Genomic DNA, 26,544 nt, shown 5'->3' with positions numbered 1-26,544 from the left:
TAGGCATTGAAAAATGTCTTTTTTCTTCTTCTTCATTGTTGCCCATAATGGAGTAATTGGCAAACCATGCCTTTTGCCATATGCGATAGTGCTATTTGAGGATTGGCCTCGACATCCCTTATTATTTTCACTTTCTGTCCGATAGTTAATTTCTTCCAGTTAGTTGTCATTATAATGATGCATAAACTAACAAAAGAAGTTGGAAACAGGATCAACACAACTCGCGAGAACAAAGCAAGCAAAGCGACCACTCTGTGAAAGCAACACAAAGCAAGACCGTAAGCAATGATAAAGAATAATGCTGCCACATGGCACTGCATTGCCATAAATTGAGACTGCTAAGCTGGTACTATTGATTATTGAAAGTCAGGTCGATATTTTGTGCTTCGTTTTCATAAAATCCACTTGAAAAATATTCCCGAAAAGCAGGATTTCCCTTAAATCGGGTTTTCTTAAAAGGAGAATCAATTACATTATTACTTTATTTTTATGGTAATTTGACTGGAACTTACCAGATTATTCTTTGAAAACTGGAATGTTGTTGTTGCTGTTTTCAAATGCCAGGCGTTTGACAATAAAGTCATTTGACCTCTTGCACTCCAATATTTTTCAAAGAATGTTAAAATCAGGTTTTACTGCAATTTCAATTTATTTGTTAGAGTATCCCTCATCGTTTTCTTTTCCACTCGTCTTATTTCTCTCCCTCCTCCTCATCTTTTCCTTCCTTTCTTTTGTCTTATTATTAATCATAATCATCATCATGATCTTTCTCCTTAATTGTGACGTAACTACACATCATGGATAAATTTTCATTAAGAATGAATATTCTACACTTCATTGACAAGGCATTTAATTTAATAGATAGCAGTTTTGAAATTTCTAATGCTAGAGAAGAGTATTTAGAATTGAAATTTTCATTAGAGTAGATAAATATTTACTATATCTGTTTTCACATTTGCTTGAATTTGTTGGTTTGACAAGTTTATGTTGATTGCAAGTTTCTTTTAACTGGCACTGCTATAGCAGTTACAGCATCCTGTCTTTTCCTGTGTTGTATTTGGACAGTTCACATGAATTTCTTTTTGTCCGTTTTTATTTCTCAGACCCAATGTAATTTGACTTACTGTATATGTTTTCTAGTGGTCAAGTTTATATTTGTAGTATGGCTTTTCTTTGTGGTTAAATTAGTAGTGTTATGGGATAAATATTTCTGTTGTCTGTTACCGTTTTGTCAAGTGTATTTTGTAACATTGTTATTCATTACATCTAGTGGGATAACACAGCGCAGTCGAGAAGTCTCTCTGCAATGCTGTGTAGCCCGTGGTGCTATCATGCAGCACACGATGGACTGGGGGGTGAGGCTGTCGAACTGGAATGAGTGGGGGAATGCCAATTGTCTACAGGGTTACTAGAATTAACAGAGCTGCGGAGGGACTTTTCGATTGCACTGTATTAAAATGGATTTGAGGGATGTGAGATATGATTGGGACTGGATTAATCTTGCTCAGGATAGGGACTGATGGCAGGCTTATATGAGGGTGGCAATGAACCTCCATGGATGAATATATAATAGGATGCGAAACTTACAGCGTTTCCCGTAACACATACTAGAGGCGCTGTTGTAGAAAATGATCTTGCTGCCACCTGTTAGAGGGAGGGGCGTTATTACATCTAGCAGTGCACCAAGTAGCGAAAAGAGTAACTAATTACTCCATGCATTTAGCAGTGCACCTGGTGACGAAAATGTTAAACTGTGCAGAAAGTATTCCCTCCCACCCTCATCGATATTCGAAACTAACCCAATTTAAAATAAAACATTTACATTTTTATTCCTCACAGCATCTTCTACTGAAAATTCTTACCGGAGCCAATAGGAAGATAAAAGAGACTATCTATTTTACACTACCCAATTAAAATATAACCAGACACAGACAAAAAATAAAGCAAAAGGTTAGATAATTGGGATTGTATTCTTTGGGTATTTATTGTACAGCGCAATGGAAAAGTCTGCGAGAACTACTTAGATAGTTCAATTTATATATTACTATTACTTTACAATACATTCAACAGCACTATTTTTACAACGTCCTTAAACATCACTGTTTAACATGCACTGCTTATACACACACGTATCACTTTATGTTCACTTATTAGCAAGTTTCTGTCTGCCATCTTGTCTCCTCGAGCAATATCTCGAATGGATAAATAGAGAACTCTGGGTAATGTACCCAACACATAGTTCTAATATTCACCACCTACGACGTTAGTCGCTGATCATCTTATTTCAGCCCCCCATTGCCAGATGGTGCTGACCACAGTTTCGCATCCTATTATATATTTGTCCATGGAACCTCCGGGTTCTCTAAAAGCCATCTAGTGGCTTGTTTTTATGTGTGTCTTCTGTCAGATGATTTTTTTTCGGAGCTAATAATCATTGATGAAGAAAATTTAGAGTATCTGAATGTGTAATCAACTGTCTTTCTGTTACAGTTGCTGGTTAGTTTCTATATTCCATGCAGCTTCTGTTACAAGTTCATTTTAAAGGCTAGCTGGTACTGAAAATTTTGATTGTATTGTTATACTAATTGAGTAGTTATAGGTAGGTAAGAGCATCTTTTTGTACATTCAAGCAGGTAATTGTGTTTCTCGTGTGACTAATGATACAGTTGAACTTTTCCTTGGGTACACAGCCTGACTTCTTGTGTCAGTGGTTTCTCGTATTTACTTTCTCTGTAAGTTCCCTGGTTCAGGGATTAAGATATTGATGAGGATGATTAGTGATATTTTTGGGTTATAATCCTTTCAATCTAATGTAAACATCCTTATATGTTTTGATCATGTGATATCAATAACATTTTTACTTTTCATCCAGAAAAATAAATTTTGATTCCTCTTAGATTATATGATGGTGTTTTTGTTTCAGGAACCAAGCATCTAGTGGAATAAATAGGGGGAAGTTCGTTACAACTGTAATTCTACCAGATGAATCAAGGTATACATAAATTATAAGATTTAATTTTCTTCTGTTATCACTTTGTTTTTTTCCCTCCCAAATCTTAAACAGAGTAATATATCCTATGATGGTGCTGAATTTTTATGTTTTTAAAATGTTCGAATCATTATTTTTGTGGCTGTACTTTCATATCGCCGCTTGAATGCAAGAACTAGGTAACTCGAAATTTGCGGTTTTTAGTTACCTCTTTTATAGCATAGCAAAAATCGCACAAAATGTAATCCAGGACCTAGGTAACTGATTGAACGATACCAGCGACATCTATTTTCCAATGTAACAAATAGGTAAAAGAAAACGAGACATATTCCTTAGTGCAATAAATAAGTAAATAGGCAATGTCACAAAATATGAAAAATCAAGTTACCTAGTTCTTGCATTCAGGCGATGATATAATATTATAGGATACTACGGACAGTTGTGATACATTTGAAATTACCGTAATTTCAGTAATTTTAGATTTTCTTGCTTTCATCAGTTTGCAAGGTCAAAAGGGATGGCTGCTTAGTCAGTTTCAAAATGTTTGACAATTTAGAAGTTTGTGTCGAGTTCTTTATGCAGAATAACTGTATTAAAGAAATTTAACATAATCCTCATTCTGTACAAAAAGACTCTGCATATCAACAAACATACCACAAAATCTTCCAGCTCCCCAACTTCTGATTGGTTCTATGTTTGTGCTGGAAAATGAGGCATGTATTTACACTGACTGACACATGACATAATAGAAATTATTTTAAGCTAATAACTTAACATAAAGCATAGAATGCATGTAGAATTTTTACAAGAATGTATTAAATTATGAACGGGTATCCCCTGTTGACCTTATGACATTTTAGGCCTGAATTCCCAGCAACAACACAGCACATCACTGATACAGCATTATAATACAGTAACAGAAACTGATTGATTGGCCACCATTTCCATTACTCTGTTTAGGTTAGTGTTTTGAGTGATGATGCACCTTACACAACCTCTTTGTTATGTTATCATGTCTCATTGCAACAGTCTGTGATCGACCCCATTTACAAATCACATTCTTTCTTGACAGTCTTAATTAGTTTTCAAACTACTTGAAATATAATGTTTCGTGTTTAAAAAACCAGCAAGTTTACCAACAGGTGTGTTTTCAGACAGGGAACTGCAGTAAAACCTCGTTAATCCGGACTAATTGGTGGGGTGGGGCAAGTTGACAGATTTAACGAAGGTCCAGATTAACTGAAATAACCTAAAAGAACAGTAGAAAGTGTATTAAAACTCCGTTTATAGCAAAAAACATGTTTATTATAGTGTATTTAAAGGGTTTAGGGCTAAATACACTATACAATACAGCAAAATGTAAAGCAATACATACAATGTAGTACATTATTGTAGTTCCACAGTTCTAATGTATAAAAGTAAGTTTTAAAACAAGATTCTTCAATTTTTTCAAACTTATCTGTTTTTTGCCTATCTGGATTAAGCGAAGTTCGGATTAACGAGGTTTTATTGCTATTAATGTCGCATTTTAGATGCCATAAAGAGGCTCTATGTTCTGTAGCCACTAGGAAGGGCTACAGACACGTGCTTGAAGCTTATATTTCGATACAGTAAGCTCCTCATCGCAATACCATGCTACATTGGGTCAGAAAATGGCATTTAACACACTCAGTATGAGACAAGTGTTGTGTTTCTCATTGGAGGAACATAACAACGTCTGAAAATACACAAAGTGTAATCTGTGCACGACATGCATTATCACTTTGACTAGCAGAGTGCAGTTTAAGGAGTTGCACGGAGTTCTGTAGGGTTAAACCAGACTAATCAGACATACTCAGTAAAACAGGATTGTCTGATAAAACACACTTTCATTTTTTTGGACTTGTCAACAGGCAGGATTTTCGTTAGAAAAGGAATCTTCGTGAAGTGCAGAAGGTTCTCTTTCATTTTGTAGAAGTTACAGTTTGGTGTGGTTTAACATCATCTACCATTATTAGGCCTTACTTCCTTCGAGAATGAACACAGCAGAGCAGGGAGATGTGCTCCCGAAATGAATTACCAAAGAATGCAGAATAATATGTTCTGCATTATCCCATATTTCCTTCATTTTCATGAACGTGCTATGGGCTATTTTTCCAAGACAAATCATATCTCGATTTGGGAACATTGCATGCAAGGTCAATAAATGCACAATAAGTATCTTTACAAATCGGTTCTTTTTTCTTTTTCTTGTAGTGTAGATAAGTTATCAATGCACAAACGACCAAACCAGAAATCTGGTCTGTAGAACTTATATTGTTGATTTTAAACAAATTTTTATTGAAAATTATTGTATTTCATATGCATCATTTTTGGATAAGCCTACTCATGTGTACAGAATATGGACAAAGTTTGTCCTCAAATTCAGAAAAAATGATTGCACACAGACAGATAGATCACATATCCAGAATTAATTTTTCGGTATCTCAGATGCTGGAAAAGAGATCAAATGAAATCTCGAAATCGATTTTTTGCTCACTGTACTCCGTATAATTAGAAAGTAAAATGTGTCAAATAATGATGGTGAAGAACTGAAGATTTATATTTGCAATTATATTTATAACTGGTACATTTAAAATGTTCTACTGTCCATTTGAGATAGTGATGTGTTTCAGTCTTACAATGCAGAAAAACTTATGAATAGTTGAATGTAACTAGCATATACAGATTAGAACATAATTGACTGTATGAACAGTGTAGTGATTATTGCTTCCTATAATAAATTCTACAGTTTTCAGGAACGAGAAAAATTAATATTTTTACTGTATTTTGTAATTTTCTAGGATTATTTTTAATGGGAAAATTTTACCATTCCTCGTGCCCCTCCCTGAGTAAACCTCTTGGGTTGGTCAGGGTTGGAATATATTCAAGAATTAATTAATTTTTATGTAAATGGTGATTGTTTCATTTTAGAACACATTTACGCAAGCTGTGGCAGAATGAGAAGAATTTCATGTGTGCTCTGTTGCCAGTATTGGAATACTGCGATACACAGTATCCAACTGATGCCTTGTTCCTCACAGTCATTCCTGTTCCACCACCCAAAATGAGACCAGTAAGTAAATAATTGTACTTGTGTCAGAAGAATTTTACTTAACCTCTTTCATAAAAATTGATAGCACCTTCTAACAGTAAGCTGCTCTTGGAAGTCATTTGCTGTTTGAATACTGTATTATATCGTTCTTAATTTTATGTAACCACCTATATCCACTGTACAGAGCATAATTTTTTCAGGAGGAAGGAAAAAGTAATTAAATATCAATAGGTCTACAGAAGAATATTATATAATTCGGTAGAAAACATTGGTGAATACGATGACTGCATCGAGGATCAGCGTAGGGCTATTGATATTTAATTACTTTTATGCTCGACCATGCGGAAATGTACTAATTATACACCTGGTAGCAGTCCTTTAATGCATGTCATTAAAGTACACCTACTCATTAAAGTATAGGTCTTCAGCCAATGATAACTCAGCTTACATGTGTTCAGCCAATGACAAGTCAGCTTTGTACCGTTATAAAACAGCAATTATCGATTATTCTCGGATATGCAATCGAAAGAGAATTAGCGAAAAGTCATGGAGGCTGGATATCCAATACTGTCGCACAAGGTTATGTTCTGTTACTATAATAATTAGCGTTAATTGTAAATAATATTCAAATAAATTCAATTTGTCATCTCGTTTTTCAATGTCGAATTCAATAATCAAGGTTATAATATTATAATATTATCAAGTTAAACGGGACTATGTCAAGGTCAATGACATTATTGTTCCTCGGAAAAAATCAATACTTTCGCGTCTGCGCACATCTCACAATTCACGATCTAGAACAAGGTCACTTCCGATCTTGTCAGATACAAATAAAATGTATACATCTGAATACCGGTAATTTCAAGTTAGAAATATGGTCGAGCATAAAAAGTCATATGAAACTCGCCTATAATGGTAATTAAGAAGCTCGTATGAAAATTATGAAACTCGCTTGCGCTCGTTTCATAAATATCCATACTCGCTTCTTAATTACTATCATTATAGGCTCGTTGCATAATGTACTATTTCCTTCCTCCTGAAAAATTATGCTTTGCACTGTCACATGTTTTAATTTCTTAACAATTATTAGATTTATATCCTAGTATGGACGCACGCACAAAGAAAGTGGATTGTTTGCTGCCAATCAGTGTGAAAATTGCTTATGTTTTAGCAGTAGACATTGGATGTTCAGGCAAGTGCCTGTTTTATATGAACTAACGTTTTGAAAATCTAATATGTATGCATTATTTAAATATTAAGTACCCTTATGCCCCATTTCACGAAGCTTCAATAAATCAATCCAAATGAAATATTAACTAGTGAAAATTAAAATATAAACAATTCACTAAAATGCGAGCTGTTCACCAACCAGATTTATTTAACATTTAATGAATAGTAAGTAATGCTTCATTACAAATAAATAAGTGGGTTCAGTGAATATTTCATAAGTACAAATATCACAACATTTTCATGATTTGAAAATTTGTAATTAATTTCTTTGATATGCCTGCGAGAATTCCACTACTGATCTGTCTACTTTTGGGCAACAGTTTCATACTAAAACCTTTAAAATCAAAATATTTTAATTGGTCAGCATTAAGGTTTGCTTCTTGAATAAGGAAGATATCTACATTAATATCTGAGAGTATATTGGCTAGTTCAGTCTTCTTAGCTGATGTTATGGCGTCAGCATTCCATTGTAAGATGTTTAGTTGATTCTGTACCATTAGAGTAGTCCCCGCCCGGAGATCCGATTGGGGGACTATTTTAGACTATAATCTAAATTTAACAGAAGAAATACTGAAATCAGAAGTAAACACTGAAATAATGAAACAATTGTCTTTAGAGACAATTAATATTAGGTACCCTCCACAAAACTGGCTTCATTTATACACTGACAGATCCTTGATCTCCAGAGAACAAGGTGCCGGTGCAGGTGTTACGTGCTGTCTCTTCTCACTTTATAGATCTCTTGGATATGGAACAACAAGTTTTGATGGAGAAATCATTGCAAACAGTGAAAGTCTCAGGAATCTTCTATGCCACATCAATAAATTTAAGAATGCAGGTATATTGTCAGAGTCCAAAGCAGGTATTCTATCAATAGTCTCTAGACACACACCTTCATCTCAAACAGCAGAAATAACTAAAATGCTCTCTCAATTTATATCACTGAATAAAAGAATTGTATTCCAATGGATACCATCCCATTGTGGAATCCTGGGAAACGAGAATGCGGATGCTTTAGCAAAGAAGGGCAGCACTGCTACTTACAGACCTGTTACTAAATCTACGTATTACTATGTGAAAAGATTTATTAAATCTACATACTTAGACTTCAACAAACAAATTTGATAACACAATCTCAAGGGAAAAAATGGAACTCTCTGCATCATAATCCACAGTTAATTCCCGATTTACCACGAAAATCGTCTGTAGCTGCATTTAGATTGTCAGCAGGCCATGACTGTTTGGCCAAACACCTGCATAGAATTGGAATATATCAGTCCCCTAACTGCCCATTGTGCAACTCAAACCAAGAAATGGATTCGGAACACCTCAAAATCTGTGGTTCAGTGGCTGGCCATGATAATATCTTTGAAAAATATTGGAGTGCAAGAGATCAAATGACTTTATTGTCAAACGCCTGGCATTAGAAAACAACAACATTTTCATGAAACCACAACCTACTATGTTGAAAATTGTTACCTGCTATATCATTTGCATATGAGCCAACAATGAAGCAACACAGTTATAAAATATAGAATATGGAGGAGAAAGTATTATTATTATTATTATTATTATTATTATTATTATTATTATTATTATTATTATTGATCTAATTGGATTCATAACTTATTTTTTTTCTGCTGCTATGTGTGTATTAATTTTATACTATATATTGGTTAGATCCAAGCTTGAATATGCATCTGTAATATGGAACTCCATTACTTCTACTGACTCGGATAAATTGGAGAATATCCAAAGAAAATTTATTTCTTTGTGTTCTTATAGATTTGTACCCAGTTCCAGTGATTATAAATATGAGATTAACTGCAAATATTGTAATTGTTATAGTTTGTCAGACATCAAGATCTTGATTATTTATTTTTTTGTAAAATCATTAAGGATGGTATTGATGTGAATTCTTCTTCAGCAATATCAGTCTTCATATTCCTGCAAAAATTTTTTGCAATAGAAATTCTAAATCTCTCTCTCCGGTCAGCAGTTGTATAAAATATGCTAATTTGCATGGATTAAACTTGGATCCATTTCATGTGTAGTATATACTTTTGCAGTTTTATGGCAGTTGTTATTAATTTATGTCTTTTATTTAGATATGTATTGTATTATGGGTATTCTCGTTATATTTCTTATCATTCGTATTATATTCATATATAAGATTCCATCTTTTATTTTCAGTTGTCATATTTTAAATTGTCATTATTTTAATAATAATTATTCCTATGTACTTTTATTGTAATTTCTATCATTATTAATGTTCTTGTAGTGATATTATCATGTGCTGAACTGTTATTGGCCCCTGGCTGTTGTACAGCACATTAAATATTAGTAAATAAATAATAATAATTATTATTTTTATTTTTATTATTATTATTATTATTATTATTATTATTATTATCATGATTGTTATTATTATTATGAATGTTATTATTATTATTATTATTATTATTATTATTATTATTGTTGTTGTTTTATTATTGTTATTAATATTATTATTATTATCATTATCACTATTATCATTATTATAATTATTATCATTATTATTATTATTATCATTATCATTATCATCATTATTATCATCATTATTATTATTATTATATTATTATTATCATATTATTATTATTATTATTGTTGTTTTATTATTGTTATTAATATTATTATTATTATCATTATCACTATTATCATTATTGTAATTATTATCATTATTGTAATTATTATCATTATTATTATTATCATTATCATTATCATCATTATTATTATCATATTATTATTATATTATTATCATATTATTATTATTATTATTATGATTGTTATTATTATGATTGTTATTATTATTATTATTATTATTATTATTATTATTATCATTATCACTATTATCATTATTATAATTATTATCATCATTATTATTATTATCATCATTATCATTATCATCATTATTATTATCATATTATTATTATCATATTATTATATTATTATTATTATTATTATTATTATTATTATTATTATTATTATTATTGTTGTTTTATTATTGTTATTAATATTATTATTATTATTATTATCATTATCACTATTATCATTATTGTAATTATTATCATTATTATTATTATCATCATTATCATTATCATCATTATTATTATCATATTAATATTATCATATTATTATTATTATATTATTATTATTATCATATTATTATTATTATTATTATTATTATTGTTGTTGTTTTATTATTGTTATTAATATTATTATTATAATCATTATCACTATTATCATTATTATAATTATTATCATTATTATTATTATCATCATTATCATTATCATCATTATTGTTATCATATTATTATTATATTATTATTATTATTATTATCATATTATTATTATTATTATTATTATTATTATTATTATTATTATTATTATTATTATTATTAAAGGTTGTTCTCAGATTCTTATTCCTCTATTAACTTTTATTTTTAATCTTAGCCTTAGTACGGGTATTTATCCTTCTTTATGGAAGGAAGCGTCTGTCATTCCGATATTTAAGAATGGCAATAAACATTCTGTTAATAATTACAGACCTATTTCAATACTTAATAATTTTTCAAAAATTTTTGAAAAAATTATTCACAAACATGTTTCATTTTATATTAAATCTAATTTAAATCCTGCTCAACATGGCTTTATTAAAAATAAATCTACAACAACGAATTTGGTCAATTATCTCAATCTTATTATGCCTACAGTTGAATCCCAAGGCCAAATTGATGCCATTTATTTTGATTTCAGTAAAGCATTTGATGTTGTTCCTCATCAAATCTTAATAAGTAAATTAGATCAGTTTGGACTTTCCATTAATTATCTTAGCTGGTTTGAAAACTATTTAACCAACAGACAATCTCGTGTTCGGTTGGGAAACTCTCTCTCTGATCCTTTCACTATTCTTTGTGGTGTTCCACAGGGCTCCACCCTAGGTCCGTTATTATTCCTGCTTTTTATCGATGACATTTGTAAGCCCATCTGTTCCCATTATCTTCTCTTTGCCGCTGATTTAAAAATATTTAGAAAAATTAATAGTCTTGCTGATTGTCATTTACTTCAAAATGATATACATGCCATTCAACGTTGGTCTGATTATAACGGTATGAAAATTAATATTTCTAAAACATGCGTTATCTCTTTCTCTAGGAAGACAACTACATTGAAGTTCAACTATTCGCTATCGAATGCCGCCATAATCAGGAAGGACTGTATAAAGGATCTCGGTATATATCTTGATTCTAAATTGTACTTTCATGACCATGTTAATCACTTATTTAATCATTCACTAAGAATGCTTGGTCTCATTAGGTCTATTACTTATTCCTTTTCCTCTCCTGATACACTACTTACATTATATTATGCTTTAGTAAGGTCTAAATTAGAATATGCATCTGTTGCGTGGAACTCTATTACGTCTACTGATTCAGCTAAACTAGAAAATATCCAAAGAAAATTCATTTCTCTTTGTGCGTTCAGATTCGTACCCAACTCCTCTTCTTTAAATTATGAACTGTCTAGTAAATATTTTAACTGTACCAGTCTGTATTCGAGACGTCAGGATATTGATTACACTTTCTTTAATAATGCTATTAATGGTGTAATTGATTGTGATTCTTTTATACATAACACCTACCTTAGAATTCCCGTGAAAGGTTTTCGTGGTCAAAGAATTTTTTTCACTAAATTATTTAAATCCCTTTCTCCAATAGCCAGATGTATTAAAAGTGCCAATTTGCAAGATCTGATTTGATTTTACTTATGCATGATATTCCTTACTTGTTATTTAATATCTTTTATTATTTGTTAGATATTGCCATTTAGTTTGTTGCATTTGGTGAATGGTTAATGTTGACCATTATATTGATTGTATTTCATCTCACTGCCATTTTCTGTCATTCATTCATAATCATTTGTTCTGTCTTGTTTTATTTTTTTTATTTTGTGCTAAACTGTAATTGGCCTTGTGCTGTTGTTTTGCACATTAATATTTGAAATAAATAAATAAATAAATAAAAATAAAATTATTATTATTATTATTATTATTGTTGTTTTATTATTGTTATTAATATTATTATTATTATCATTATCACTTATCATTATTATAATTATTATCATTATTATTATTATCATCATTATCATTATCATCATTATTATTATCATCATATTATTATCATATTATTATTATCATATTATTATTATTATTATTAATACTCCTGCTGCTGCTGTTAAAGCTGTTGTAATTGTTGCATTCCTGATTCCAGTGGTCGCATCATTTGAGGGAGGAATGATACATACTATATGAACTCAATTAGGTATAGATAATATTCTTGAAATCTATTGTCCAAAATGAAAAAAAATTAGAGACTCATGCATTTATTGTAGTATGAAGTACAGTTGCAGAGCTGAAAGAAAGTAGAAAAAGAAAGTAGAAACTTAATGCCTACATAATATGCTGTATTTATTTTATATATTCATTGGAGAAATCAGCTCAAAGAATTTGAGTGACCATAAGGGTCCTGAATACAATAAACATGTACAACATAATATGATTTGAAACATTAAAGAAAAAAGAAAGTTAATTGTTGAAGGGAAATATATAAGTGGATTAATTGAAATAGAGATGATGATGTAATATTTGAAGAGAATCCTTGATAATATTTATAAGGACAGACATTACATAATCAAAAGGAATGTGAAGTTCCTTAAGATAATTCCATGTGAATTTTGTAATAGAACCTCTACTGCCAAAGAGCAAACCAATGACAGACCATTGTTTAAGAGGGACGTTGTACTTTTGAGAAAGATACGGCAGACAAGGTTCATATATAGACTTCTTCTCAATATCAACTTCGGCGGCCTGATTTAGGTTCCTTTCGAAACGGATAGTAGGGTCAAGAACCTGTGTGCGTAAATTTAATTCTAATAAATGGAAGTTACTATACCAATTAAGTTTCGTTATGTTTGAATGTACATTGTGTATTAATTTACTAACATTTATTACGACGAAGTAAAGAGAAGCGACTAGACGCATTTGAAATGGGGATATGGAAAAGAATTGAACATGTGAAGTGGACAGACAGAATAAGAAATGAAGCTGTGTGGGAAAGAGTGGGTGGAGAAAGAATGATGCTGAAACTGATCAGGAAGAGGAAAAGGAATTGGTTGGGTCATTGGCTGAGAAAAAACAGCCTACTGAAGGATGCACTGGGAGGAATGGTGAATGGGAGAATAGTTCTGGGCAGAAGAAGATATCAGATGACAGACGACATTAAAATATATGGATCATATGAATTTACAAAGAGGAATGCAGAAAATAGGAAAGATTGGAGAAAGCTGGGTTTGCAGTGAAAGACCTGCCCTTGGACAGAACACTAAATGAATGACATAGTTATAATAACCACTTTCATGTGTTAAAATAAAAATTAAGTTGTATGTTACCTAATTGACTAGTTTCAGCTTTGTCTCAGTCATTCTGATGATATTCTAACCTATGATCAGTTTCTTCTCAAATTTTGAGTACTGGTACCATGATCTTCATGTCCACACCTGTGGAGTAACGGTTAGCGCATCTGACCGCAAAACCAGGTGGCCCGGGTTCGATTCCCAGTCGGGGCAAGTTACCTGGTTGAGGTTTTTTCTGGGGTTTTCCCTCAACCCAATATGAGCAAACGCTAGGTAACTTTCTGTGATGGACCCTGGACTCATTTCACCAGCATTATCATCTTCATCTCATTCAGACGCTAAATAACCTAAGATGCTGATAAAGCGTCGTAAAATAACCCAATAAAATAAATAAATAAATGAACGATCTTCATGATGTGTTATCTTTTGTGAAATTTTGTGTCATTCAGATTTTCAAAATGATCCTTTCTTAAATAGTTAAAATTTCTCCATCTGGCTCTTGATTTTCGAGCAGTTACAGATGTAACAATTCTGCGTCGAAACGTTCCACCATTTTTGATTGCAACTAATGAACCATTAAAAATTTAAAGACAGAAATTTCTATCACTGTCCGCCGAGTTAGCTCTGTGGTAGTGTGTTTGCCTACGGACTAGCTGGCCCGGGTTCGATTCCTGGCGAAAATGTAAAATTTCTACCTCGGGACTAGGAGAGATGGCAGTGCACAACTTCTAATCACTGGATTTTGCACCAATATGCCTGGGTTAAATCCCAAATCTCTCCGCAGTGCATATGAAGAGAAGGCATATGTCATTATTTGTTGATAGTGATTCGTCCGTCGGACGGGGATATTAAGCCTCACGGCCCCTTGGTGCTATTCGACAGAAGTTGGCTACGTGCCGGCACCAGGTTTCCCCTTCTCCCTTCCTCATCTTTATCATCATCATTCATTCCAGACACTACACTTACACATACTCTCACCCTAGTACACGACATAACTCTCCACAGATACACATCATGTACATTGTGGCCCACCAAAGTGGTGTGCAACTAGGGTAAATGGATCACAGTCCTGCCATCTATCCGCAATATGCGGAACCCGAATCACGTAAAGTGAAGTGGGTAGGCATTGGATACATACATACATACATACATACATACATACATACATACAATTTCTATCACTAAACTGATGTGATAGCTTTACTGGTTCTGTAGGGCTAAAGATGCTTGGTGAGCTATAAAAATAATTTAATGAACCAATAAATAAATTAATGAATCATTAAAAACATAGTAAAGCTTGATGAAATCGGCTATAAGTGTTATATTCCCTATTTTTCCATTTTTGGTGTAAATTCTTCATGGTCATCAATTGCCTTTTTTACTTTGTGTACTTATTTGGAAAACACTTGTTGATAAATTGGGAACACTCAGTTATTCTGAAGTTGTGAGGAAATACAATTCTATGATGACTCAGCTATAACCAGGGTGCGAATTAACGGGGGATTTCCGCCCCTGTTGGAAAGTTATCTCCCTCTCATAAATTTATATTTACGTTCCTGCCAGAGATAACTTCTATCCCCCTCACAGAATATAATTGTTTTAATATGAGTATACTTTATAAAGTACAGTATAAAGTAAGCAAAAAAATAATATTGATGTATTTATCATTACCGACAAGCTCACAACAATAAATAACTTAGGAATTACACATCTTATCTTAAACCTGCTCATGGGTATAATTATTATTATTATTATTATGATCAAGATGCAACTCAGTGCGACCAAGCGTTGAGCCGTATCGAATGAGGATAATACTAATTTTATGTAGGATATTTTCTATCCCCCTCATTTGAAGTCTTAATTCGCACCCTGACTATAGTTGATGTCCATTTGGCTGCTTGCTTAATACCGGTAAGTTCCCCCATGTTGATAGCAAAGAATCCAGTAAATTATACCTTACAGGAAAAAACCGAGGACAGGAATTAGTGTAGGGTAATTTTGGCTCTCAAATTTTCAATTTGATTTTAAAATTTCAAGGCAACCTACCACTTTTCAAGGGGTCACATAGCATTGAGTGTTTATGATTGGTGGAACTTATTTTTCACTATATTCACCAATGTGATAGAACAATCTGAAAAAGATGTAGTTTTTCAATTTTATTTGGTAACAATCATTGCATCATCAACAGTGTGGAATAGTACATTATGCAACGCACCTATATTGGTAGTAATTAAGACGCGAGTATGTTTATGAAACAAGTGCAAGCGAGTTTCATAATTTTCATACGACCGTCTTAATTACCATTATAAGCAAGTTTCATACGACTTTTTATGCTCGACTATATTTCTAACTTGAAATTATTCATAAGTATTCATGTTATTCTTATCTGACTGGGGAACAGAACTGACCTTGTGCAATATCTCGTAAATTGTGAGATGTGCGCAGACGTGAAAGTATTGATTTTTTTCCGAGGAACAAATATCATTGACCTTGATATAATCTAGAGAGTAAAATGAACATTAATCTTGAAATTGATTTGGACATTGAAAAACGAGATGACAAATTGAATTTATTTGAATATTATTTACGATTAACGCTAATTATTATAGTAACAGAACTTAACCTTCTGCGACAGTATTGGATTTCCAGCCTCCGTGACGTTTCACTAGTTGTCTTTCGATTGCATATCCGAGAATAATTGATACTTGTGCTTTCATATTGCTACAATGGTGTTTTTTGATTTGTGGAACACCTGAACTTTAATGAATAGGTGTACTTTAATGAGGTCCATTAAAGGGCTGCTACCAGGTGTATAATTACTACATTTCGGCATGGTCGAGCATAAAGAATTTTACGACATTTTGAATAGTGCACCCAAAACTTAAACTAGGCCTAAATTAAGGACAGAAAAAGCATTCAGATTGGTATTTCTAAGGAAATGTTATACACAATGTGATACGCTCTTTTGATTAATTTTTTGCAGTAGTAATAATAATAATAATAATAATAATAATAATCTATCTAAATAGTTTCATTTTTTTATAGAATAACAATTTAACTTTAGATAATATCTTGCCCAGAGCTAAGCTAATAACGTGATACAAGTATTAATGTATGAAGGATAGTTTATTATTGCTGTAACTTTAATTGTATATAAACATAATGAAGACATATTTTAAGCAATGTTATTAGTCTATGAAACTTTCTAGAGTTAAAACGTTAAAATTGTTACAATTTTTTTAAAAGGTAATGTACCTTTATGACATACAGGCCCCATTTCAACACTGGTGTGGTGTCATCTTCAGTGTCCTGATACTGTTTTATTCAAGTGTTAAAGTGAATGATAAAAACAATGAACGTTGTTAGTATTTAAATAGCACATTTAGAAATATAGGAACATGTACTGCCTAATGCATATGTTAACTTCATTAGAAAAGTGCCAGAACATTTTTAATAATCATATCTGATTTAAATAAAAAATAATTTATTTGATTTTCCACAGCTTACCAGCTTGTATTTGCTGCTTCTACAATAAAAAGTTCTTACTTGTTACTTTCAGCATGTTCCTCCTACAATAAAATTCAACCTATGGAAATAAAAATTAACTACTTATTAATAACTTTAAAATTCGCTGGCACTAATATTGTGTGCTGCAGAAGGTTGTAAAATTTTAATGCTTTTTTTTTTTTTTTCCTTATTTGACATTTTAAAGTGAAACCTGTTTTTTAGCATCTAAACATTCGATGTCTATAATTAACATAAGGCTGGACAAAACACAGTGTTCAGAAAATCTCAGGTTATTATTTTATATTCGTTTTTTGAAAGAAATTATATTAGCTGCTGTAATATGTATTAAAAAGCCTTTTTCCAGCAATGGTAGAGAGACATTTAAACAAAATATTGCTTAAATCCAATTTTGTGTCCAGGTTAATTTTATTAATGATAAGATAATAGAACATCCACAGAGTAAGACGCTCAAAGCCATTCTTCAAGATTCCATAATTGTCCAACATGTGATGAAAGCAGTGCGAGATGGCAACACAGAAAACTTAACAGGAGGAGGACAGGTAAAAGCTCTTTTTTCTCCTTTTCTTTTGCTACTGTTTTTCTCTTTTTTTCTTTCCCTGCCTCCTTCCTCCTTCACTCAATTCCTTTTTCTATTCCTGCTGTTCCCTTCTTATTTTACTACCCTGTCTGCTCCCAGCACCACCCCCACCGCCACGTTTGTTATGTGTCAAGTTTTTTTATACAATTTTTTTGGAGTCATGTACCATTGAGTTTATCTAAATGGCATTGACTGATCACAAACAATTCCAACATAGAAGCCACTTGGTAGCTGAATATTCACTTCGCATTCTGTTAGGCAGAGTTCTTCTGAATCTGATTTTCTCTATACCACACTTTAAAATTCATTTTTCGTAATTGATTAACTAGTGGAACTTACTCGTGTTAATTATGGAAGTCTGTGCGGCTTACAGCTGTTTCAGTGTATCATCACACCATCTTACATGAGTAAGTTCCACTAGTTAATCAATTACTTCTATGCAGGTGTTAAAAGTAGTGTATGCAAGATTCAAAATGGATCATTTTTCGTATTTTTATATTGCACTTCTTCAGATATACAGTACATTTTATCGAATGTAATTGTAAATGCAGGTGTTTTTTTTTTTTACTGATATTCTGTTTGATTTAACTCAATACTTCATCAGAGCGTAGTGGAAGATCTCCGTGGCAACACCTTGGAAGAAAAGCTGCATTTTGCTTGGGATGTCTTGCAAATTGATGTGAATAATCTTATGGATAATGACATGGATAAGGCAGCAAATAGATTGAAAATTCCTCCTGGTTTAAAACAGGTAAAACATTACAACAAGTTTGCTTTTATTATGCTCACACCCACAATTCTGTGGTTCCAAGGCAAATATGTTAATTTTTGAGGAAAATGATATTTTACGATATGTTGTGCATCCTGACGATAACTTTATTGTGACAAAAGATGGTATGCATATATCTATTATTTTTCTTTCTAACTCTTTGTTATGAAACACGATTGCAATGATTTCATGCAGTTGTTCAAACTTTAAGTGCTCGCTCCTGAAGAACTGCAAGAAATGATACCTGCATCACATTTTGCCTTTGAGGCACAGAATTATTAATTAATTGACAAGAACTGTTATGACTCCATCAGTTCATTGCTATTGCTGGCATGTGTCATTACATATTGTAAGTTGTCATTTAGATTTTTCAGTTATTTTATCTTAATTGAAACCATATTAGTAATCCTTTCCTTGTAAGCCTCTTTTGCATGACACATTTCATTTTCTTTTGTTGTGGGGTGCTTTTATCATATGTTTTATTGCTTTATTTTAGATAGCACAGCTTATTGTTGATGTTAGTATTGTAAATTTAGTCATTTATTGTAGTTCTCCATTGACTAATAGAGTCTTTTAAATATAAATATTTTCATTAACAAATAATTGACTTTGGTGATAGAGTGCTTACTGGATTTGCACATAATCCAAGGTACATTGATTAAATATCAGTTGAGGGCCATAGAGCTTTAGGCAGAAAAATTCTTTTAAGTGCGACTTGACTTCCATCAAAGGAAAAATAAATAAATTTGTTGTAAGAGTACGGAATGAAATGTATGTAAGCTCAGCAGCTGGGTTGCCTTCTTGCACCCCAATAGTGTGTTGTCAATTGTTGATAGCTGCTTCCTTCTGTCTTCTTCATGGCTGGATATTGGAAGGGATATTCTTTATCCATTGTATAGTACTGATTGGTTCTTTACATCGATGCAGTCAGATGAATAGATGGATAGCCTTTGTAAATGTTTTGCATGATAGATATGACCTGTATGTAACCTGAAGAAAGTCACTGCTTGTGATCTTTGGAAGTCTGGGTGGAAACTTGTTCCTTTATGGTGCCCTCCCACTGTTTTTTCACACTGTTGACATTTAGATGTTGCCTGATTTCTTATTTTATATCATTCTTATCAATTTGGAAGATATGTACGAAAGTTCAGCATTTGATAACTGGCAGATTTCTGTTCCTTTTTAGCCTGTTCATTTCCATTGTTCCCACAATGTGAAGGTGTCACCTTCCAGTAGGTTTTATTTCTCATATTAAGAGTCCCGGTGCTTCATTTCTGTCTAGTTGATAATCTGCTGATATGCAGTTAACAAAATCCCACAGTTGTACAGTGAGATGGATTTAATAAATGTTTTGTAGGTTACATTGAGTGTACTTCCGGAGCTACCCCACTTGATGCTTGCTAATCTTTTAAGCATTGTGGGTCTTACAAGGGAGATCCAGGAAATAATGACCGTTTTGTTGTAATAATTAAAAAAAAATATATATTTATTTGAAAAAAACAAAGTCTGTTACATAACTGAAGCTTCCTTTACTTCTCTACATAATCACCACCTACATTTAAACATTTGTCATATCTGTTCACTAGCTTTAGAATTCCCGTGTTATACTCCTCTGCCGCCAGTTCATTAAGCCAGGTGTTCACTGTCTTCTTCAACTCTTCATCACTTCCAAAACGCATACCACCCAGAAAGTCTTTCAGCTTAGTGAAAAGGTGAAAATCGCTAGGAGCAAGGTCTGGACTATAGGGCGGATGATCAAAGATTTCCCAACCGAATTGATCCAGCAATTCTCGAGTTGAAGCAGCAGTGTGCGGGTGGGCGGGCGTTGTCGTGAAGAAGCACAACTCCTCTCGAAAGCATTCCTCGCCTCTTGTTTTGGATGGCTCGCTGTAGTTTTCGTAAAGTCTCACAATAACGATTTGCATTGATCGTAGTACCTTTTGGCATGAAATCCAGCAAAAGAACACGTTTGCGATCCCAAAAGACAGTAGCCATGACTTTTTGTGTTGAGAGAGTCTGTTTGAATTTTCTCGGTTTCTTGGGTGATGAGGGATGATGCCACTGACGTGATTGGCGCTTGGTCTCTGGGGTGTTGTGAGACACCCAGGTCTCATCACCAGACACAATTTGATTAAGAAAGGCGTCTCCATCTGTGTGATATCGCATCAAGAATGTCAATACTGAGGCCATTCTCTGAGTTTTGTGTTGGTCACTCAGTTGCCGTGGAACCCATCGTGGACAGGTTTTGTGGTAGCCAAGATGTTGCGACACAATTTCACCAAGCAAAGAACGAGAAATGTCAGGAAAGGCAATATGCAATTCGTCGAGTGATGTGTGCCTGTCTTGCAAAATTCTGTCGTTCACTTTAGTCTTCAGGTCTTCTGTGATGAGTGATGGGCGTCCGGGTCGAGTTTCATCGTGGACATTTGTTCACCCATTGTTGAACATTTCGCACCATTTTCTCACATTTCTTTCATTCATTACAGTATCACCATACACTTCTTTCAATTGCCGGTAAATTTCTGCAGGTTTCAAATGTCGGGCATTCAAAAATCGAATCACACTCCTCACCTCACAGTCAGCGGGATTATCAATTACGTCATTCATTTTGAAGTAACACAAAATGCACAATGGCGACTTGATGCAACCAGTACTCACAACATTATGAGAACACATGTTAAGGAAGCCAGTTGACCTTCAAACAAGGAAGGGGAGTCAGCTGCGCGGAGGGTATGCGCGAACGGTCGTTATTTTCTGGATCCTCCTCGTATCTTTGCCTTGTCAGTGATAACTTTAACGTGCTGGTTGCAGCCGAGTTCCCTATCAGAATGGATATTTCATACTTATTACATTCTAGCCAATTTTTAGTGTGATCTCAGGTGGCTTGTTACAACACAGTGTTAACCCGTACACCCCAGTCGTGAACACCCAGGCAGATATTACGGAGCTCGTAACTATATATTCTGTAAGCCTGTACTTCTGAAACTTTAAGTACCTTTATTGGAATTAGTAAGGCAACAATAACTGTGAACATTTTTGAATTCTGAATTCGCATACTCGAGATAATAACAGTTTAAATGGGTGGGGTGGTTAAGGGTTAGAGTCTGGTAGTTGGACTGTATTTTTTTTTTTTTGTTTAGATTGTTGAGGTGATGAAGTCCGCTCTCTGTATGTATGGGATTTCTTGAATTTTACTGGAAAGTAATTTGCCAGCACGTTAAACAGAACAGTGCTTGAAACAGAGTTCTGGGATGAACCAATGTGGAATTGCCTGAATTTTGAGCAGGTTTTCTCATACCTTATAGCAGAGAAACGTTATATGAGAAAGTTGTAGTACTATTTCAACATTTTGCTAGAGAATTGGAATCCTGTCTACTTCAAATTGTTTGTTGTGTTCTCAAGAAGAAGAAATGGATATGAACCATTTGACACACTCTTCAACAAAATGGTAGCCTAATTACTGGGACGCAAATCTATTTAAATGAAGAGCATTAGGTATCTGCCAACAACAGAATTATTTCAAATTTAGTAACAAGATTTACTCACAACAAAAAGACCTAGCCATGGGAGACCCTCTATCAGGCTTACTGGCAGATATATTCTTACAGAATCTTGAAAAAATACATATTAGTTCTCTATCCAATAAATTCAATATTTCTACCTACGTCCGATATGTAGATGACACCCTTATAATATACGAAAATAACACGCACTTTACCGAATTCATTACCAATGAATATAATAAATTACATCCGAACATAAAATTCACACATGACGCTGGTATAGATGACACACTAAACTTTTTGGATTTAAAAATTACATTGACTCCCCCTTATATCCTTTGATATATTATACAGAAAACCCACATCAACAACCCATTCAATAACAAGACCGCAAGTCTATAAAACTGAATATTAGATTTTCATTCCTTGCAGACAGTACACTCTTATATCCCTTTGCCAAAGGATTTTTTGAATTAAGGCCATCAAATAGCTTGTCAGAGAACAAACAGAATTCTGCTGTTGCTTGTCCCCTGAAATTCTTTAGTTTTAAGTCTGAACATAGGAATAGCAGAGCATTTTCAACAGATGCACTCAGCTCTTGTACTGCTAATTTCAGTTTAATTTTTTTGGTTTTTGAAGTGGACGTGACACTTTGAAAGTTTATTTGCAATAGTAATGGTTTCATTTGTTTGTATTTGCTCTGATTTGTCTATAAACTTCCACTCAATAACATTGTCATTTAGAACTTTAAAACTTTCATGTCGCCAAACAAATTCCTCATTAATTTAATCATATGACATGCATCTAACACCAGTTGTGTACCGTAGCCACCTATGTCGAAAGATGTGTCTAGGTCTTCTGCATTGAAATTGCAACCTAACTTGTTTCCCATAACAATATCATCACAGGTCACTGAAACAACAGTTAGTTTGATACTTCAAGCGACTTACGCACTTTTTAATTAAATTGGCTGTCAAATCTGCTGTTAGACCATTAATTAAAAAAATAGCTCACAAGAATTTTCCAGGATGCATTAGTTCCTTCTCACTACCATTATTACAAAAACCTCTTTTGTCTCTTTCATTTCACTTAGACATGTTGTTGTTGTTGTTTTCTAATGCCAGTCGTTTGACAATAAAGTCATTTGACCTCTTGCACTCCAATATTTTTCAAAGATATTATCATGACCAGCCACTGAAGCACAGATTTTGAGGTGTTCCGAATCCATTTCTTGGTTTGAGTTGCACAATGGGCAGTTAGGGGACTGATATATTCCAATTCACTTAGACATACACCATTGCCTAAATCAACATAGCCTGTAAATGCACTACCATTCCATTCAATGCATTTTCGAGTAGACATCTCATCAAAATTAAGTGCTACATAAAGAGGGTGAGATGAAAGTGCTACTTGATCTTCTAATGCTAAGAAGGCTTCAGGTGTAAGTCCAGGATTTTCATCTGTTGTGTTCCGCCAATTTCTTAGTGTGTTAACATAGGGCAGAGCCCTATTTAAGCTGTCTAACATATTCGTTTGCAGCTGGTGAATAGAAATTAAGTGTTAATACAAATTTTTTTTAAAGTATCTGAATGTTCTTCATTTTTTTTTTCGCCCCAGATCTCTTAATTAAATCAAACTTTCAGAAAAATTGTTCTGTAGAACCCCTTGAGTATGGTCATTAATTAGATTCTTTTTCTTTAGATCTTTGATAAAGGTTTTAAGGGTGGATATCACTTCACTTTGCCTCTCACATTTTCTCTTGCAGTTAATATTTTTCTTTTTCAATGCTCGTAACTGTTCATTCTTCTTTTCTAACATATTTTCAAGTGATTTAATACGTTTTCTAGGACTCGATAATGCTGTAATTGTGCTCTGAATATATATCATCATATGTTTAAAAGAATTACTGTCGGGATCAATTTATTTGTTTCATGTGGAACTGTTGCTTCCATTTTTCTTTTCAGAACTTTCCGAGATGCTTTTACAGTCTGCTAGAATAATATTATACTAAGTCTATTAAGAATTTATAAAAATCGAAAATCATTTATTCATATTATAAAGCAAAGTTATTAAATTATTGATTAGAAACGTACATAAGTTATTAATATAACAGTGTTCAGCAGTTTACCTTTTGTAGATGGCTTGGGAAGTTAAACAGAGATGGAACTACGTCATCTTTCAAAATTTTATTTCCTAAGGATATCCAGAAACAAGACTTCAAAATGGGCAGAACACAATTTGTGGTTCCGAGTTGGCACGAATTTATCCTGTTTAATTGTTGTCGGCCACTTAGCCAGAAAATCTATCTTATTTAATGGGAACCTGTGATTAATAGCATTAAGTTATAAGTTTAAACAAGTTTATTAGCGGTATTTTGAAAACCTAATATTGGAGAACAACACTTTTTTATGTTAGATATTCGTCTTCGTTTACAGATATTATTTCGGTACATCTCTAACTAGACTAAGCAAGCAAGAAAGAAGTTGTACAGTAATTATAGTATTGTACTTACTTCTGCAGAGAAATTCCAGATCCTTTCTTGTATGTGTATATACAATTAAACACTGCACACGAATTCACCATGGTGAATGGCATCAATCACTCAATTAAATTTACTACTTAGGCATAGTACTTATTAACCCATTTATGCCCAGGTGGGTCGTTTTCGACCTATTGATTAAAATTATTTTCCACGCGAATTAGTCTAGGCAACACTACGTATCTGCTTTTCTTAGATGCACAAAGGTACAATGCACATGTGGAACACGCAGGAAACCAACAGACCACGTCATTATTGCGCGGGAACTTGCTGAATAAATATGACGCAACTACCGTCTGCCTTGGAGAAGAAAAAGTGAATAAAAACTCTGTTCAATCCGTGGATTTTATTAACAATCAGTGTTTCCTGCCAAGAAGATTCAGGAGAATATGTATCTGGTATGTTTTTGTCAATATTTACGCTATTTGCTGTAGAGTAGGGCTTAGAATTTAGTGTGGGTCGATAACGACCCACTAAGCACTTATTCGAGAATTACCTTTCATATAGCCCTTCAATATGAAATCATTCTGTTTTCTTATTATTTTTCTTTGAGCGATGTTTTTATGAACAACTACCTCAATAGAAGTTTGTGTAAGGGTTAGGAGTGCTTTTGGGAATGATAATTCTGATAGCACTTCTCAGAATATCTCAGGCTTATTACCGCTTTCGTTTAGAACATTGTTTTATTTGTGTAATGTTATATCTCATTGCTTGGGATGCACTCTGGATAGTCTTTGACGAACTAAGTAGTTCATAATTCTCGGCACTAGCGGCACCTATGAGAGTGAGAGCCGAGTGTGAATAACAACCAGAATGACCCCGTTTTGTCTTTTTATTATTTTCATGAGCGTTCCCTACTGGCCCCATCTGAAAACTGAGATCCTTCATTACAGTTTCCATAATCATAAGTATTCCCTGTTATCAGACTCACTGGTCTGACAGTAATCTAAATTCTAGGATAGTTGGAGAGATCTGATTCTTCCGAAATCCCAAAATACGGGGCAGATACATTCATTGGTCTGCCTGAGGATAACGGATGCAGATTCTGGAGCTGAAGATTGCAAGAACTTCAACCGAGCTCAACTACAAGCCACAGCAGAGTTAGTGACAGAGCTACCAGACATTGTTCAGCCTTATAATGAGGAAAGGGGCACCAATATTAGGAAAGATTCAGATCTTATCAGCAATGAAATTGAGAATTCCCCACCACCGACACGTAGAATAAAGCGAGAAAGAAATAAAGGTGAGCATCACGTCTAACGAACATGAAGTAGCCCCTTTACAAGAAGAGGAAATCAAAGTTCGTCTGCCTTATGTTTTCCGTAAATGTAATTGTAATATGAGTGGAGTACATATTTCTGATATATGTGGAAAAAATGGCACATACCATTACTTTCGTGGTTATTAGATGTGTGCATGAACAATGCTAGGCTTCTCAGTCAGTCGATCATATGGAAAGGCTTTGGATGCACTCGTCTTTGGCCACAAAATAACGCAAGCCTAAAATATGACACTTCTCCAAAGAGTGGAAGACTAGTTCGTTCCTTCGATACCATCAAAGAACACCGGAGAAAGGATCACTGTGGGCACTATAGCCCAACAACAAAGACGGCGATACAAGATTTGTGGCAATGTAAAAGCATGTCAGAGATACACCATATCATGAGTAGAACTAAGGACTTATGTCATGTATATTTAGTAGGTTATTTTACGACGCTCTACCAACATCTCATGTTATTTAGTGTCTGAATGAGATGAAGGTGATAATACCGGTGTAAAGTGTCCAGGGTCCAGCACCGATAGTTACCCAGCATTTGCTCATATTGGGTTCAGGGAAAAACCTGGAAAAAAACCTCAACCAGATAACTTTCTCCGACCGGGATTCG

At 33.4% G+C, this 26,544-nt stretch overlaps 1 pseudogene; it reads left to right on the top strand.

Moving 5' to 3' along the window:
* The window catches only part of LOC138693834 (DNA-directed RNA polymerase I subunit RPA1-like), a 156,673-nt pseudogene that overhangs the window by 17,979 nt on the left and 112,150 nt on the right, over positions 1–26,544 (top strand).

The sequence above is a fragment of the Periplaneta americana genome, unplaced genomic scaffold (assembly GCF_040183065.1).
Source record: "Periplaneta americana isolate PAMFEO1 unplaced genomic scaffold, P.americana_PAMFEO1_priV1 scaffold_23, whole genome shotgun sequence".
Taxonomy (NCBI): domain Eukaryota; kingdom Metazoa; phylum Arthropoda; class Insecta; order Blattodea; family Blattidae; genus Periplaneta; species Periplaneta americana.
The sequence above is the reverse complement of the archived record's forward strand: the minus strand, read 5'-3'. Positions and strand labels throughout refer to the sequence as shown.